General features: G+C 32.2%; 1 pseudogene; it reads left to right on the plus strand.

Moving 5' to 3' along the window:
* Positions 1-14673: 14673 nt before the first annotated feature.
* Positions 14674-15876, plus strand: LOC115982751 (annotated as a pseudogene).
* Positions 15877-18499: the final 2623 nt, after the last annotated feature.

Raw genomic sequence — 18499 nt, forward strand, 5'->3', positions numbered from 1 at the left:
ACTTTGCCCACCTAAGATTACATTTGTTAGTCTATTGTTACCTACCTCTGTTAAAAATAATGGTAAATATGTCTTTTTGTTCAACTTTTATGTCTCTCTCCTCCTAAAAAAAAAGAAAAAAAAGAAAGAAAGAGAAATAAGAACTAATAGTGGATTTGTAAAAATTGTAAACCCAAGTTCATGAACATACTTCATCTTGGTATGAACGGTCTTGAGCCAATTAATCCAATTTTTTTTTTTCATATTCACACAGATCCAAAAAAACATTTTCAAAAATTCTGTTTTTGCGTTATTATTTCCTTCCCATATATACTAACTCATCAATTGCTTTGCGAAATAATTAAATACCTTTCATTTGGTTGCTGAGGGGAAAAAAAAAAATGCAAAGCCAACTTAGAAGTTGAATTTGGTGTTGTTGAATAAAAGTCTTGGTTTTTAGTGGTCTCAATTGTGGATAATTTATCATTCGAAAGTTTGGTTTTTTATCTTTTCCATCCTTTCTAAGTGACCAAACAGAGCGTCAATATAATCCCCTAATGGATATAATATGCATTGGATCCTTCTTGGCAAATTTTTTATGCACATAATGGTATATCAACGGCTATCTTTGCAAAGGAGAACTTATTGGATAATGTTTTGAGTGTGATTCCTCAAGAAAGTAGTAGGGAAGAGTGGCTTCAAGCCCATCCTTGGACACTAGTTGCAGGTTTTATGAAAACTGACATAGAATTTTAGTAGAAAGTTAAGCACCGGGGAGTTTGTTGTTATGTTTATAGTCTAATTTCACAAAAATCCTTTTAGCCACTCTTTCAAACATTCACAAAAATCCTACACAATTAGACCTTAAATTTCAAAACCCCTCAAACTTTTCCCTCCTCTCTCTCTCTCTCTCTCTCTCTCTCTCTCCGATCTAAACCAAACCCATACCCATGGTGGAACTTTTGTTTTGTGTTTATTGTGATTTGTGGGCTCTCTCTTCGATCTGTGTCGTGTTTGTTGTGATATGTGGGCATTTGATTTGTACTAGTTTTAATTTCAAAAATTTTGATTTGTATTGTTCATCACTATTTGTAAAAAAATTCAAACCCTAACTCTTTGATCCATTTTAAATTTGTTTTAGTCTTAAATAAATGTTTTTAACGGAGATGGGTAATGAGAGACTAACAGAGGTAATCTCAGGTGGGCAAAGTGCAAATGGGTCAACCATAGGTGGGTTTACTATAATTTACCCTTTTAACCAAAAAAAAAAAAAATGCCATCTTTGATACGCACGTGCGATAATTAGACTAATCATTACAAATAAGTTTTGACAATATAGAGTTGAGATCCACCATTTTGTTTCTGGAAGAAGAAGGATCACTAAGAAATTCCTACCTAATAGTGGTACGATGTTCAGAATTTAGAGGAGTTGATAGTGAAATCGAAACACCGGTCTCTTCCAAATGTACTTAACATTTGGTGTCAAAGCAACCTCCACCTTCTTGTCCTTTTTTTAGTGATCCTTCTCGTTTCAGAGACAGATTGACAAATTTTTATTATTTGGAGGAGATGTTATTAATAGTCTCACACTTGACTCACATTAATGACTAATCTTTTGGAAAAGTTCCTACCCTAGAAAGGTGCATACCCAGAATCAGAGAGTGATTAAGAGGCTGTTTGGATTTGTTGTTTCCATAACTCATAACTCTGTTTCTATCACTCATAACTCAAAATATGTGGGTCCCACGAAAAAAAGTTTGTTTGGTTTTTGTTTTCAGTTTTTGTTTCCATCACCCAATTCTCTAATTTTTGAGTAATGAGTTATGGAAATTGAAAAAAATTTTAGGTGTTTTCAGTTTTCGTTACTCTGTTTTCAATGGCATTTTCGTAATTAAAACTACATATTGGGACCCACGGTCGGAGCAACAGCCACAACATTTGTTTTTTTTTTTTTCACTTGGTTCGGTGAGTTTTCCTTTCACACTGGCTTCTTCTTCTTTCCATTCCTTTTCATTGGGTTTTTGGGGTTTTTTTTTCCACTTCTCACGATCTTTTCTCTAGCACACAAACACAAACCCACAAACATGTTCCTCCACACAAACCCACCAAATAGAAACAAACAAAACCCACTAAAATTAAACTTAGAAATCTAAACATATGAAGTTCAAGATCAACTCAAAATTTAACATCAAGATCTTTTTTTCCAACTCAAAATTTAACATCAAGATCAACTCAAAATTAAACAAAACCCACATGGTTTTTATTGGGTTTAGGGATACTAATCAAGATCGTCTTTTCCCCACCGTGTCGGTAGCTTCGAGCTCACCATCGGAGCAAACGGAGACCAAGATGAAGAAGAAGCCGTAGTGGGATGCTTTAAGTGATCAGGTATGGGTCCCACAAAAAGGTTGAAATATTTGAATGATGAAAACTGAAAACAATGTCCAAACGAGTGGGGTGTAGGGAGTTAGGGTATTTTAAGTGATGAGTGATGGGTTATAAGTGATGAGTGACGAAAATTGAGTGAGGAGTGATGAGTGATGGAAAAAAAAAAAAAAAAAATCCAAATAGGGCCTAAAGGTTCAACTTTCACTAACCAATGAATCGGATATGAATGAGATTAAAATTCCAAGACCTAATTTCAACTAAGGTACAAACTATAGGCTTGTTGAAGTAATTTAACCATAATTATATTTCAAAGTTCTCATATTTTAAGCAATTGTGTATCAAATTTTCTAACCTTTAACTCTTATTAATAATACATTCATATGAAATGATATATGATATGGAAAATGTATTTTTAATATTATTTATTATCATTGCAAATCTTTGTATAATATCTGATAAAAGAATATGGAATAAAATATGCATAACAAAAAAAAAATAATAATTGAGTCCATCATTCCTACTATCCCAATAGATATACCTCCTGACTCCCTTGACACTTCGTAGAAAAAGACTCCTTGCTAGCCCAGCTGAGTCAATTCATTTTGTTCAACCCAAACATGGTTACCTAATTTACCTCTCACATTGGGGTTAGATTTAGTGGTTTGGTGATCTAGTCTTGCGATGAGTTGAAACAAGCAAACCAACCAACAAAGTTCACAAATGATATCAGATCAAGTGGGAGTAACGCCAGTTTCAAAAAAAAAAAAAAAAAAAAAAAGTGGGAGTAACGCCCAAAAATTAATTGGGATAAATTCAATTAGCTCAGATGAGCCAAAGAAAAGGGCAAGAATTAAAATAAAATAATTGTCAAATTGAGTGAAGTGAGGTCCCAACCAGCACAAGGGGAATAATTCCAGTAAAGTGTTCAAATTCATGACAAAATCAAGCACAAAGTACAAAAATAAAAGGATATAAAAAAATGTATTCCTTGACTCTGAAAAAACCTTCACATGAATTCTAGAGCGCCAAAAAAAAGAAAAATCCTTTTATTTGCAGAAGGAAACCATTTTCTTAGACTTCATTTCAGGTTTCAAACAATGTTTGAGGCATTTCAGGTTTGCTCAATAACTCGCTCAAACCAAATACAGTTCACTTAAGCGAAGAGCCAACCAAAAGGTCCAAAACACTTCAAGGCTACAAAATTATGCAATAAATTGTGCCTTAAGTGAGGGTTAATTGTTTTGACTTCTAAAAACAATTTTAACAATATTTTATAAGTTGTGACCTTTCAATGTTGTCTTTTTATTGGTATCTCTTTATTGTTGATTTATATAGTTAAATTTAGTTTTTATTTTCTACTGAAAATTGAAAAGAGATAATAATACAAGGAAATTTATAGAATTCTCTATAATTATTATTTGTTATATCCTGGAGACACTTGTTATGATGAACAACTCTATAATAATTAAATAATTGGATAGATATCACAGGCTATAGACTAATTACCATCGTGATTACTTTGACTTAAGCTTAAGTAGTGTAAAGGATGAGAAATTAATTGGGATCTGGTTTAGTATTTTGTTGCTTTCAAACTTGAACAACTGAAAGACAAGATCATCAGGACTGGCAAGCCCTTAGTGTAATGGAATTGCATTTGAAGCCATAAGCAGGGTGGGAAGAAGAATTTTGGAAGGATGCTACACCACAAAAACCCAGTCCACAGTCGTAGCTATGCAGAGAGCCATACAAAGTGCAGTAATAAAAGCTACACAGCTGGGATTCACGAGCATTATCAAAGGAATAGAGCATATATGTATAGGTGGAAGCAAAACAAGGAACTCCATTGGAATAACAGAACACAGTTTGCAGATATCCAACACCTAAGCCAACAAGGAATCAAGCTCATAATACAAGCTGTTCCTGGTTTCAAATTTCCACATACATCATCATTTTTGGTTGGACCCAAATTTTTGTAATAGCTCTAATAGCTAGGTAAACCCTAACTTCGTCTGTACCTTCCGGATCAGGTATCAAAAAATAAAAATAGGAGACAAAATCATCATTATGTATAGCATTGTCAACTATATTGATGTTACAACTTGAAACAAACCTAAACTTGATACTGACTATGATTTCTTTATTTATTCTTATATCTGGGTCTATCTCTACTTGATACTTTATTTATTCTTATTTCACCAAGCTCTAGTAACTAAAAATATAAATGAATAGAGCTATTCATAAATATATAAATTGTGCTCAACTCGAGTAAAAATTTGTTTACATTCGTTTATTTATCAAATAAGTCAAGTTCAAATCTAAAGTTAGGTGTGATCAAAGTTTAAACATAATATTATGTTCATGAATAACCTCATAAACACAAAGCTTAATTTGGATATATTTATATGTATGCATGTATAAAAAAATACTTATATAGTAATACAAATTTGAGATTGAATCATAAAAGTTTGTAAAAAAAGTTCATTGGATATAAATTTGAGATTGAATCATTATTTATAATTTAGTGATAATACTATATAGATAGCCTAGTAAAAATTATATATAATTTTAATAATAAATGTTAGTGAAATAATTTTAATGAGTTTATAAACAAAAATCATCGTATCTAATTAAGTCAAATTATATAATTTCAAATATGACTTAGTTATTAATAATTATTAGCATAAATTTACAAAAAGGAATTAAAAAAATTATTAGTCATCATGTTTATTACATAGGGGAAAAGAATAATTTAATTAAGTAGCTTGCAAATAAGTTTGAACTTGCTTGATAAGAACATAAGTCAACCTTAAACATGTAGTTTTGTTTGATAATGGGCTCAAACTTGGTTTGTGTTTGAAATTAAAAAAGAAAAAAGAAAAAAAAAACAATTTTGAAATTGTGACACTTAGATCGATTCCATTTATTTCCAGCCGTCGTACCAGTAGCATCATTACAAGTGAAAAGAAATTTTTATTTATTTATTATTTTTTTTAATCTCGAAAAAAAAGGAAAAATTACATTAAAAAAGCCATGGGCTTAAAGTCCATCTTGTTAAATACGAATTTCATATAAATTATTAATTTTCTTCGTTAACAAGTTCTCCACCCCTCATGTCAATATCATTTGAATATTTAATTAATGTTTAGGCAAATCTTAAAGGTTCAATAATACTTTATTCACAATTATTGCTTAAGGGTGTTAAGCACTCACAAATGATATCTTTGAAGATCTTAAAAGGTCTTTTTTTGGGGGAGGGAGGGAGTCATAGTAGGTCATACCAACAAGAAAAGCATACACACCGTTATTATTATTTTTTTTTAACAATTATAAATATGACCTATTATTATGTTTTGTGATTGGTGCACAAAAAGAAATATCAATGATAGAGCTAAGTGAAAGTGATGTTATTTCAATTATAAAATATCAAATCAACATATGTATAAAATATTATGAAATAATATATATATATATATATATATATTTTTTTTTGCAAGCAAGCCAAAAAGTGTTACTTATGTGTAAATGCCTTACTTTTTATTCCATGACAGTATCAATGTGACACCTATGATGGAATACTCGTACAAGTTCTCATATATATTACTACTATATGGTTTTCATTTTTCAATGTGGAGGGTTCCAATTTAAAGTAAAAGAAAAGTTCTCAAAGATTAACTTTGGGATAATATTTTCTAGTACTTTTGGTTTCATGAATCATAATGCTTTTGTTCTGATGGTCTTGAGGGAGACAGTAAAAGAGAAACCAAGATTTCTTTCTTTCTTTCTTTATTGTTTTTTAAAAGAAAAGAAAGACCATTCAATTAGTGCAAGTGGCCATTATACTTCATAGCCATTCTCAAGGCATCAAAAAGAATTTCAATCCATTATATGTATCACTGAAGAGTTAGCTAATAGCTGGGTGTTCACTTTATACTGGTTTATGGGCCACCTACTCTATGCACTAAAAGTCTATATAAAAAAGAAGAAGAATATATTCCTAGAAACCATGGACAAATTAAGATCAATTTAGACCAAGATTGTGTTGATTTAAGGAAACCCAAAGTCTAATAGGCAGTTCAAGATTCTTAGGGGATAAAAATTAAAATTTTATTTTGAGTTTGAGTTTGAGTTTGACACCTAGGCTTCATAATTAAAAAATGTTAACTTCACATGTTAATTTGGTGTAATAGATAGTGGAGACCACGTAAAATATACCTCTCCAAGTAAATGCTCCAATATATTGCTTTCTATAAGAAGTTAAAGAACAAAATTAATTAAATATATTGTTGTTTTTTATTATTATTTAGTGCTATATATGATTAGGTTGTATCATGTACTATCATGCAGAATAAGGGTTTGATTGGTAGCAGATAAAAGGGGATGAAAAAGTATGGACAGAATATGGAAAACATTATCTTTTAATTAATTAATTTTTTATGAAAAAAAATTATTTTATTCTAATTGGTATGTGAGTGTTAAATAACTTCATTAATTTAGTCTCAAATTCGTAGTGGCATTAGACATAATAGTAGGTAGTGTTGCCGCAGCTGAATCGAACATGACTTCCATATATTGAAAAGAAATTAATTAATAAAGAGATTTAATAATTTAATTTGCACAAAGTATGCAAAAAGTTTCATTCCCACTAGTTTTGTCAAAACATATTTGTAATATATAATTATGTTCTTCATTTTCAAACTTTTTTTTTTTGGGAATAAATGGTAGACTTCATTTTCAAACTTAAGGATGAAGATTAGACTTTTATACACATTTGTGTATAATTTGGTGCAAATATGGCCGAGTGGTTGAAGGCGTAGCATTGGAACTGTTATGTAGGCTTTTGTTTACGAGGGTTCGAATCCCTTTTGTTAGAAAAATCATACGTAATTGATGATCGTTTACTTTCCTTGTTATTATTTGTTAAGAAAAATGAAGAAGATGACAAGAATTTATGTGTATATGAACATGATAGACAAATTTAATAGTAGAAATTCTTAAAGATATAACCAGCAAAAAAAAAAAAAAAAAAAAAACACCTAATAAAAAATTAAAAATGTGAAGAGGCTTATTGGAATGACATTCTTAAGAGATTACTAGAAATTATTTTGAGTTGCATATGATGAGTTTTGTAATTCAGTGATATTATTGGGTTTCTTCATCAGAAATTCAGTTCAAACCTCCCTCCTTCTCTTCCACTTATTATAAGAAAAAAGAGTTATGATCATGTTTAACAAGAACAAAAAACCGCTGAGAAAAACATTTTTCAATTACTTTTTTAATCATTGCATTTCTTCCTTTCCAAAGTATCCAATTAAACACACCACAATTTCAAAACTATGGTCTAACGCTGTTTTCACACTTTGCACTAATGGACACAAGCATTTTAAAAAGATTGAAAAAGGCAAGGTCTACTTGCACTATCAGCTTGCACTTTGACACGTAAATTATTATCTTAATTTTGACCTAGAATTTACTGGGTCTTGTTAAAATTGAGAGTATATTATTGAATAATAACACAAATGTACAAAAGAAGTCTCTATTATATGGAAAATTGGCCTTTGCCCTTTTTAAAAAAACAATCCAATATTTTGCCCAATTTTCCAAACTAATTAGGGAAATGTCCATTTTTTTAAATTCAACTTTTTCAAAATCGAGTTGAGCCTTATAATGGCATTTTAAGGAGCTTATAGTGACGTTTTAATGAGACTATAGTAGCATTTTGTAACTCGAGCTCCATGAACTCGAGTTATAGGTAACAAAAAGAGGAAAAACTTACATTGAACTCGAGTTCATGAAGATCGAGTTATAAAACGCCACTATAGGTCCTTAAAACTTCACTATAGGCTTCTTAAAACGCCACTATAGGCCTCTAGATTTTTTTTTTTTTTTAAAAACTTGATTTTGAAAAAGTTAAGTTTTAAAAGAGAGGCATTTCGCTGATTAGTTTGGGAAATGAAGCAAAATGCTGGATTGTTTTTTTAAAAAGAGCAAAGGCCAATTTTGTCCCTCTATATATATATATATATATGGATAGTGCAGAGCAAGTAGGCACAACAAGTACAAAGAGTATAACATAAAGTATAATAATAAGTACAATGGACCCAATTGAGCTTGAATCTAATGGAAACATAATCTAACAGGTCTCATTACGAATTATTTTGTGTCAGCAAAAGAAGAAAATTAACAAAAAGTTTGGTATGCAAGTGCACTTACTACGAATCTTAACTATTTGATTTATTTTACAAGGAAAAGTTAAGAGATACCCACATAATCTAACAGGTCTCATTACGAATTATTTTGTGTCAGCAAAAAAAGAAGATTAACAAAAAGTTTGGTATGCAAGTGCACTTACTACGAATCTTAACTATTTGATTTATTTTACAAGGAAAAGTTAAGGGATACCCTAAAGATATTTGTTTAAGAAATATATATATATTTTTTAATTTTATGAGAAAAAAAAAGTAATTGATTTTTCTAACAAAATTTTTATATATATTTCTTATAAAAATGATATCAAAAATTTGCTAATATAATCCATTAACAAATGCTCTTAAAATATACGTTTACCAAACCCTATAGTTCGTATTCTAACTTCACAACGTGGCTAGAGTGCTTCTTTCTTATTTGCCTCATTGTTTATTGTTCTATTTTCGGCCATTGCATGTTTCATGCCATAATCTAGATGGGCTTGTTCAATTAAATTTGGTCATCATTTTTTTTATTATAAATATTGCACACTATGATGTCAAGTCATAATCTGCTGCCAACGGGGTTTGGCTTAACTAGTAAGGCTTGAACACTTCATCTAACCTACCTAAATTCGAGTCTTGTTGCTAGCAAGAGTTCGTTGGTGGGTATCCACATGGGTTGGCCCATGGGCCTTAACCTTAGCACCCTTCTCAGGGGTTGGCATAACCTAGCTAACCCCTATTTTATTCTGGGGTAAAAAAAAGTTCATAATTTGCTGACTCAGATGTATTTTAGGATTTTATTTATATATATATATATATATCTAAATTTTTTTTGGTTGAGATCCAGTGTTTTAGGAATATTTAAGGTGATGTAATTCAATAATTCTTCATTTGAAACAGGATTGTAATGATAGAAGATGATTATCTCTTATTTAGTGGACATAAATCTAATGATCCTTCAAGTATTATGTTGGTGTATTTTAATAAAATAAATAAATTCATAATTCTGGTTTTCTAGAAAATTTATTGCCAAATTATGTTTATGAGTTACAAATTTTATTATAAGATTATATAGATGGCAGTAACAAAGTATTTATTTCTCTATTTGTAACTTATTTGTTTTCTAGATCTATATAAAGGGCGGATCAAAAAAACAAAAATCCATATAAGGAGTGGATTTCAATTAGTTCAATTGGTACAGTCTCTTATGGTTAAATAAGAGATTTGGAATTCGATTCTTGCCTATACCAAAAATCAATTAATGTATTAGTTTGATGATAAAGAACAATCATTTCAATAAAAGAAAAGTTCTATGTAAAGGACCATACTACCCCTGGTAAGTGATATATAAAAAATGTATTAAGATATGAGATATAGAATAGTTAACATAAAAGATGCACGAGGTACTACTTTATCTTTTACTTATATATTATTTTGATGGCAAAGAAAAGTGTTTGTTCGGTGGAGTTTTATGCTCAACCACTTGTACAAAGTTGGTTTGAATTATACAACGATTTAATTGGACTATTGCATCTTAAAGGTGGATTGTAAGTTTCGCCAATCACAAAGGTTTGAATTGTCCTAAACTTTGTGAGACTGAGTTTTAATTAGGTGATTTGCCCCTGATGCTTGTTAATCTCATTAAACTTGGAGATGAAAATTCAATTCAAGACTTCATTTTTTTCCCCCTTTTATGCTCTTGAAACTTTTGGTCACAAGTAGGTGATGTATAAATTATTCACCATTAGTTCAAGTTGGCTTCTGTTTCCTTATTGCTTTTCAATCACAAAAAATGAAATGAATTCAAATTAGAATTCTTTTTCTACCACGTTAAAATAGCCGAACTTGTATCAATAGTGTTACTTTGACATCAAAAGCAGCCTCAGAAAAAAGAAGACTAGTTGGCTCCACAGATTCTTGCACGTGGGAAAGTAGATGAAGCAATTAGAAACCTTTTTCTTTATAGTAATCATCCCCGGAAATTGACTTGGGAGTTTTTGTCTGTGGCTCAGGTCAAGCAATATTATCCTCGTGTCCCTAACTTTAATTAAGCAATTAAATCCTTGTTTTATCTGAAATTCTAGGTTGAATGACGGTTGTTTTGTCATCTTTGGTCTGCATTCTTTGATGGCCTTGAAATAGCATTTTGCATGCGTGTAAGGATGGAAGACCCAAGTATAATGAGATTGTCCCCCCCCCCCCCTAAAGGATAGAATTTGAATTTTTCGTCCTTCTTCATCATAATTGATCTTTATTATTAGGTTAATGTACTAATTAGCTATTGATGTAGATGAGATTCAAACCCTAAGTTGTTAGGTTAGTGTTGGCAAATTCATGATAGTATGGTGCGTCTTTAAGTTGAAATGTTATTATTCAAGTGTAAGACAAAGTCCATGAATTAGCTCAAGTCAAGGCAGTCTATAGAATCTTGACTGCATCTTAATTGATCGAGATTTGTTTGTTAATCAACTCTCAACCTAGTCTTAATCAATCGAGGAATGTGAATCCTAATTCTCTTCAAGGCCCATTAAGTTGGCAAACAAGTTGGAATTCGAGCCCTACATGGAAAAATATATAAGTGCATATTATAGTCAACTTAAAAAAGAAAAAGAAAATAGAAAAAGCTAATGTCGTACTTCTAAAGTTCCAAAACCCTAAAATCAAGAACAAAGTCTGAAGATGATAGTTAAAGTTTGGTGATTGACAACTAAAGTCACAGAGCAATCACACTGTAGTTGTGGTGGAAGAATCTTTAAGGTGGTCCTTCAAGTCATAGGTGTGGTTTGTGCATAGATGTTCATATTATAAGAGTCCAAGAGTGTTTGGAGCAGTGTGGGGGTCACAAATTACAGCTGGGTTTGGATAGCATTGAAAAGAAAAGCAATGCGTGTTTGTGTTTTTTCTATGGGTCCCGTGCACAGGTGGTCCTTAAAGTCATAGATGTGGTTTGTGCATAGATGTTCATATTATAAGAGTCCAAGAGTGTTTGGAGCAGTGTGGGGGTCACAAATTACAGCTTGGTTTGGATAGCATTGAAAAGAAAAGCAATGCGTGTTTGCGTTTTTTCTATGGGTCCCGTGCACTGTTCACGGGACCCACAAGTATGAATTTTAGCAAATTTAAAGAGTGCACGGGACCCACAAGTATGAATTTTAGCAAATTTTTCTTTAAAATTGGGTCTTACAGTACTATTTACACATTTAAAAATTATATTATTTCGTTACAGTATTTTCAGTTTTCAGTTTTACATTTACACTTAAATTGAACCAAATTCACTTCTTTTTTCTTTTTCTTTTTTTTTGGGGGGGGGGGGGGGGGTGGTATTTGTTCTTCATGTACTCAGTCTCAGACTAGGTGGTAAATATGTTCTAGGCCTTTGGGCCAAGTTTAATTGCAGCAATATGCTTGCGAGCTCGTTTGAGGCAAAGTTCAAGATTGACTTGGGGTCCGCAGATTGAATCTCACAACTTTCAGCCTTTTGGGCCTTAGAGCCTTAAGTTTTGCACCAAACATCAGGGGCTAAGATAGACTTGTATTAATATCAGGCCATTGACTCAATTAGTTGCTCCAAAAGAATATGGTTTCATAACAAATTTTTGTATTAGGTGCAAATGCTAGCTGAATGAGGATAGATAAAAACCACCAAGAGTCATATGACTCAATTGAGAAGGTTTTTTGTCATCAAATAAAAAATTTGGGTTTCGAATTCCGCCTACACCAAAAACCAACTTGTGTCTTGGCTTGATAATAATAAGTAATCATTATAGAGCGAGCATCATTTGTCGAAATTCTATCTTATCTATCCAAAAAAAAAAAAAAAAAAAACTCAACTTACGCCTTTTAGCATTTCAAAAGGAGACTTCCTAAGTTCAAACCACCATTCCCAAACTAACAGACTTAAAAGAAATTAGAATAGATGAACATCAAAATGGCCTAACATTATATTTGTTGTATGGTCATGGACTTGTAACCCTTGGCCTAACTTCAATAAGCCCAAACAATTGAAATAGACAATTCTACTTCCGCTCGGGGGGGGGGGGGGGGTGCCACCTTGCCCGGCAGACCAGAATGATAATGGTACCGATCACAAGTATAGTATTACTTGAGCTAGTAGGACACTCATTATGGTACTCAAATCCATCTTATAAATACCCGATGTGAAACTCAACACATGCTCAAGTTTGCTATGATCACTTATAATACCTTAGAATTCCTCCGTTTGACAAAAGGAACCTTAAATATGTTGCAAGCTATGGCTGAATTGACTCACTTCGAACAGAAAGACTAAAGGCCACTTGTTAGTTGCCGACTTTAGATCGAAGGAATATCCTACTCGTTCACCACTACACTAAGTCGATCAAGGGATTTAGTTTGATTGAAGGTTCCATTGCAAGGTAACATTTTCAAAACAATTTACTAGAGCAAAAAGAGCTATTAAGACATACACCCAGGTTTGCTTTGATACCATTTTGTAATGCACCTAAAAAAAGCATCAATCATATTTGTTCTTATATCCCCATAAGAACTAGTCCAAGTATACACCCGCACAAACACACCCAACAATCAAATCCACCCAATTTGAAGTATCACAATCTAACACACCCCCCACCCCCCCCTCTTTACCCCTAAGGGAGAAGGCATTTGCCCATCCCCACATGCACCCACAAATATTTGATCTGCCCCACTTGCCCCAGTCCTGTTGAACTACAAAACATTACTAAAAATATAAAAGAGAGAGCTAAACTTGAGATTCTTTCCTCTCTTTTTCAAGTTATTTTCTTAGCAGCAAAATACAAATTTATCCTTGAAAAAAAAAAGGTTTTCAGACCTTAATTCATGTAATAAGTTAATATATTCTTATATGTTATTTACTTTCCAATTCAAAGATACAGAGAAAAAAATAGTTAAGAACAGAAAACTCTTTTATTATTATTATTATTATTTTGTGAAACTCTAATAATAATAATTAATACACATGAACAAGACGACACTATATTGTTTTGGAAGGTTAACCAAGTCTCTCTCCCTATCTGAAATTTTTCCTTGACTTCATTCATTAATCCAGAGGTTAAGGTTTGGTTTATATATATATATATATATATATATATATAGGGTTAACCAAGACATTATAATGTTTTATTTTATTTTATTCTGAAATTTGATATTATATAGTATATGCTCAGATAGATTGGGGTTTTGTTAAATTTTGAACTAACTATTCGAAATGTTGGTTTTTGGTTTTCTTTATTGGTAGGATTGTGGTGAAAATATAGGCTAATCCAAATAATTTTAGCTTTTTCCTTGTTAAAAAAAAAAAAAATGTAAAAGGAGGTGACTGGAGTGGCTTTCCTAACTGGGTGTTAGTATATAACATCCTATCCGTTAGGCCCAAACTTGCAAGTAATGGGTATTGAGCCAGGGCGTGGGGTTTTTCTCAAGCGAGGAGTCAACGAGCTATAATAGTTATCTCAACTTCACAATGACACTAACTGGCATTAAGCCAAAGATATAAGATTTTTTTTAAGCGTTTCTCATTGAGTGATTCAAACTTGAAATCTCCACTCCCCAAAACCACTTGGGAGTACCCAATAACTACACCACCACCCTTGGTGGTCCATATAGTTTTAGCTATTATCCATATGTGGGACACATGTAAATCTGTCTAAGGTTTTGATGAATCACTCCATAAGGTTTTGGCTTATTATCCATTGATCTGCCCCGACCTGCTGGTCCAGAATCCAGATCATACCGCGGCACAGTGTGGTTAGAGAAATTGAGACAAAATATCATCATTGTGGTGCAAAAATAGGCAAAATAACCATAAAATAAAAATATATGGTAGAGATATAATGCTGACTTGATTAATCAATACAAAGGCCTAAGTGGTAGTCTAAAGCTAGACAAAGCCCACAAGGAGCAAACCGAAGTGACAATACTAAAAAAGCAAGGCAAAATTATTGCGCACTAAATACTACAACTGTTAAGCCGAGCTAGTACAGACAGTAGAATCAGCAATAGATCATGTTTTGAGTGGCCTCAACTTTGGTCAAGGTTATAGCCCAAAACATTCAATTCGACCTATCAACTCTAGGTTCATTTACACACATTCCCTTCACCACTTTTTCTCGTCCTAGCCCATGCTCCAAATGGCTTCTCTTCTGTCTTTATCTTTTTCCTCTTCTTCACTTTCCTCATACTACCATCTCTTTTTCACATTCCTAGCTTTCCTTCTTTCAGCCTTAATTTTCTTCCTCACACATAAAACCAAATCGAAGAAACTCAACCTTCCTCCAGGTCCACCCGGATGGCCTATTGTTGGGAACCTATTCCAAGTAGCAAACTCGGGGAAACCATTCTTCGAGTATGTTGATGGGATTCGATCAAAGTATGGTCCAATCTTTACCTTAAGAAGGGGGACCAGAACTATAATCATTCTAAGCGATGCAAAACTAGTTCACGAAGCCTTAAGTCGAAAAGGGTCAGCTTTTTGCTACTCGACCTCGAGAAAATCCAACAAGGAACATATTTAGCAGTAGCAATGCTGGTGCCACAACTTGACACCCCTCCACCAACCACAACTTGTCACATGGATGAGTTATAGCACAAGTTATGGCACCAGCTTAATTCATTTAGCAGCAACAAATTTACTGTCAACGCCTCACTTTATGGGCCTGTTTGGCGTTCATTGAGGCGCAACATGGTCCAAAACATGCTTAGCTCGAGCAGGCTTAAGGAGTTTCGCCAAGTGAGGGGACACAGCTATGGAGAAACTCATCAATAGGCTTCGAACTGAGGCTTAAGTCCAATGATGGTATTGTTTGTGTCTTGAAAAACGCTCGCTTTGCTGTGTTTTGTATCCTCTTATCGCCGACAGACCCTGAACTAGTCACGCTTTGTTCCGAGTTGTTCAATGACGTAAACGTCGAGAATTACTTGCCTGGTATCAGTGAGGACCCGAAACTGTGGTCGAACCCATCAAAGTTCGGGCCGGAACGATTCGTTTCGGGGAAGGAGGACGCGGATATAACTGGAGTAACCGGGGTGAAGATGATGCCATTTGGGGTTGGAAGGAGAATATGTCCTGGTTTGAGCATGGCCACTGTGCATGTTCATCTCATGCTAGCAAGAATGGTGCAAGAATATTTGAGTGGAGTGCTTACCCGCCTGGTAATGAATTGGATTTTGCTGGGAAGTTGGAGTTCACTGTGGTGATGAAGAATTCCCTTAGAGCTATGATCAAGAGCAGGGTTTAAGGATGGTTTTATAATAATGTCTACAAATAATATAGATCTTATATATATACTAGATGTTATTATATGATATTCCGGGTATCCCAACTTTTTTTTTTTTTTTTGCAATTTTGTTATGAAACATGAAAGATGTGATCCTGTTTCTTCTGCTAAAAAAAAATTCTAGGTTCATTTCCTATGATGTCCAATGTTCACGAAGCATACTTTGGGCTACAATTTAATTTTTCTCTTGTCGTATTTGTGTAATTTCAAAATGAAGAATTGAAAAAAAAGCTACATTTTCTACCCAAAAAAGGAAAAAAAGCTATATTCCATGAGTGCTTTGGCTAAATATTGTATAAAATGATGTTTATTTGGAATATGCAAATTAAATTTCGGTAATGCTATTATTGAAATTCTGAAAAAAAAAAAAAAGAGAGAGAAGAGAGACATGATGTGACAAAGAAAAAGAAGTGAATTGTGGCAATACCATTGTCAAATTTATGTCAAATTTATGAGAGAAAAAATTTGCAATTGTGGCAACTGAATTGCCAAAATATGAGAGGAATAGTAAAAAGAGGAACTTGGAATTTCGGTAATTATTTGTTGAAAATCAGAAAATTTTGGGGCTCATAAGGAGAGAGAATTAGTGGAGGGAGGAGAGAAAATTTGATAACCACTCGGCTATATATGCTAAGTTTTGTTGTTTGTAATGAAAACTAATAATATTTATTCCAAATGTTGATGGTACGTAGTTAGAGTTTCTTTTCTAAGGTTTGTAGCTTTAGAAAATTGGATTTGGCTATACAATACACCACACTTTTTTTTTTTTGAGAATCATACACCACACTTTATTGTAGTATGGAAGCTAAAATTATTTATTCCTAGATTAATTAAATATTTCAACAAAAAATTTTAAATTTTTTAAAGGATAATTATGATAAAAAACAGATATGTTTGAAGTTTAAAGGTTAAATCCATATTTAATATTAACTAAATACAAAAAATATAATAAGTTTGTAAAGGATAATAACCTTAATTTAAAAAATATCCACTAAAATTTAAATAATTTTCAAAAATATTACACCAGTTAGAAAAAAGGAGATTATATAATTAATACTTCAAGTACATGACATAATTGCTAAACAAACACATAATTTCAAATTTATAGAAAAATATATCTTCTATTTTGAGAGAAGACTAATTACAATCAAAATTTTAAAATAGAACTATAAATATATTAATTATAATAAAAATTATTTACTTTATTGATATATGCAACAATGTCCATTTTTTTTTAAAAAAGCTACAAATCTTACGGTTCGTTTGATTGGAGGGGTGGAAAAGTGGGAGGATAAAAAAGATTTTAATTTCTCTCATTTTTGTTTGGTTAGTAATAGAAAAGTGGAGGGATGGAAAAAGTGAGTTTGTATATATTTACTCATACACCATTATTAAAAAATAATGGCCAATTAAAAAAAAGTGACAGACAACCAAAAATAAAAAGTCATCACCCAATTTATTAAAAAAATAAAAATCTGGTCCCAAGAAAAAATCATGTCTAGTTAAAAAAAAAAAAAAAGCAACTATCACACCCAGCTTAGGAAATCAAAAAAAGGAAAAAAAGAAACACACCCTTAGGGAAGAAATTGTAGCTACCATCAACATTTGGAAATAAATATCTTTAGCTTTCATTATTAACAACAAAGCTTGGCATAGCCTAGTGTTTGATACTAGACTTAACTTTCTTAGGTGAGATGTTCTATTCTTGCCAAAAATAATCACAACCAATTTTTTTCCAAATTTTCTCTCCTCCCTCCAAATTTTCTGAATTTTGGCAACCATATTGCCGAATTTCCAAGGTCCTTTTTTCAATGTTCCTTTCATATTTTGGCAACTGAATTGCCACAAATGCAAATTTTTTCTCTCTCCTAATTTCGAATTGCCACAATTCTTTTTTTTTTTCTTCTCTCTATTACATCATTTCTATCTCCTCTCTCTTACTTTTTCACAGAATTGTGACAATGGCATTACCAAAATTCGCATCTATCCTCATTTTCCCAAATAACATCACTTTGGCAATTGTGGTACTCAACTGTGGCAATTGAACTGCCAAAATCGGAGGAGTTAAAAAAAAAAAAAAAAAAAAAAGGCACCGGATTGTGGCAAGAATAATGCTAGAGCCACACTTTTGGAGGACTTAAAAAAAAAAAAAAAAAGAACTGTGGCAAGTGTGGCCGTAGCATTACTCTTGCCACAATTTAGATTTATTTATTTATATATATATATAAATAAATATATATATATATATATATTTTTTTTTTTTGGGGTAATCATCCACTTTAGGCAAAATGTAAGAGATAAAAAAATTTTTACAAAAATTTTTACAAACTGTTGATGTGGTGAGTGATTATTGACAAATAAAAAAATAATGCTATTGGTGGACCTTGAAAAGAACCAATAAAAAGTTGGTCATAATAACAATTTGTAAAAATATTATAAAATAGTTTGTGACCGTAGCATTACTCTTGCCACAATTCATTTTTTTTTTTTTTTTAAATCTCGGTCAAGTCAATCTCCAATTTTGGGCAAGTCAATTGGGTTTTTTTTGTCACATATTTTGGCAATACCATTGCCAAAATTCCTTTTTCTCTCTCCCAATTCCGTCACATCATTTTTCTCTCCTCTCTCTTACATTTTCTTAGAATTTTGGCA

This window comes from Quercus lobata, chromosome 3, assembly GCF_001633185.2.
Source record: "Quercus lobata isolate SW786 chromosome 3, ValleyOak3.0 Primary Assembly, whole genome shotgun sequence".
NCBI lineage: Eukaryota > Viridiplantae > Streptophyta > Magnoliopsida > Fagales > Fagaceae > Quercus > Quercus lobata.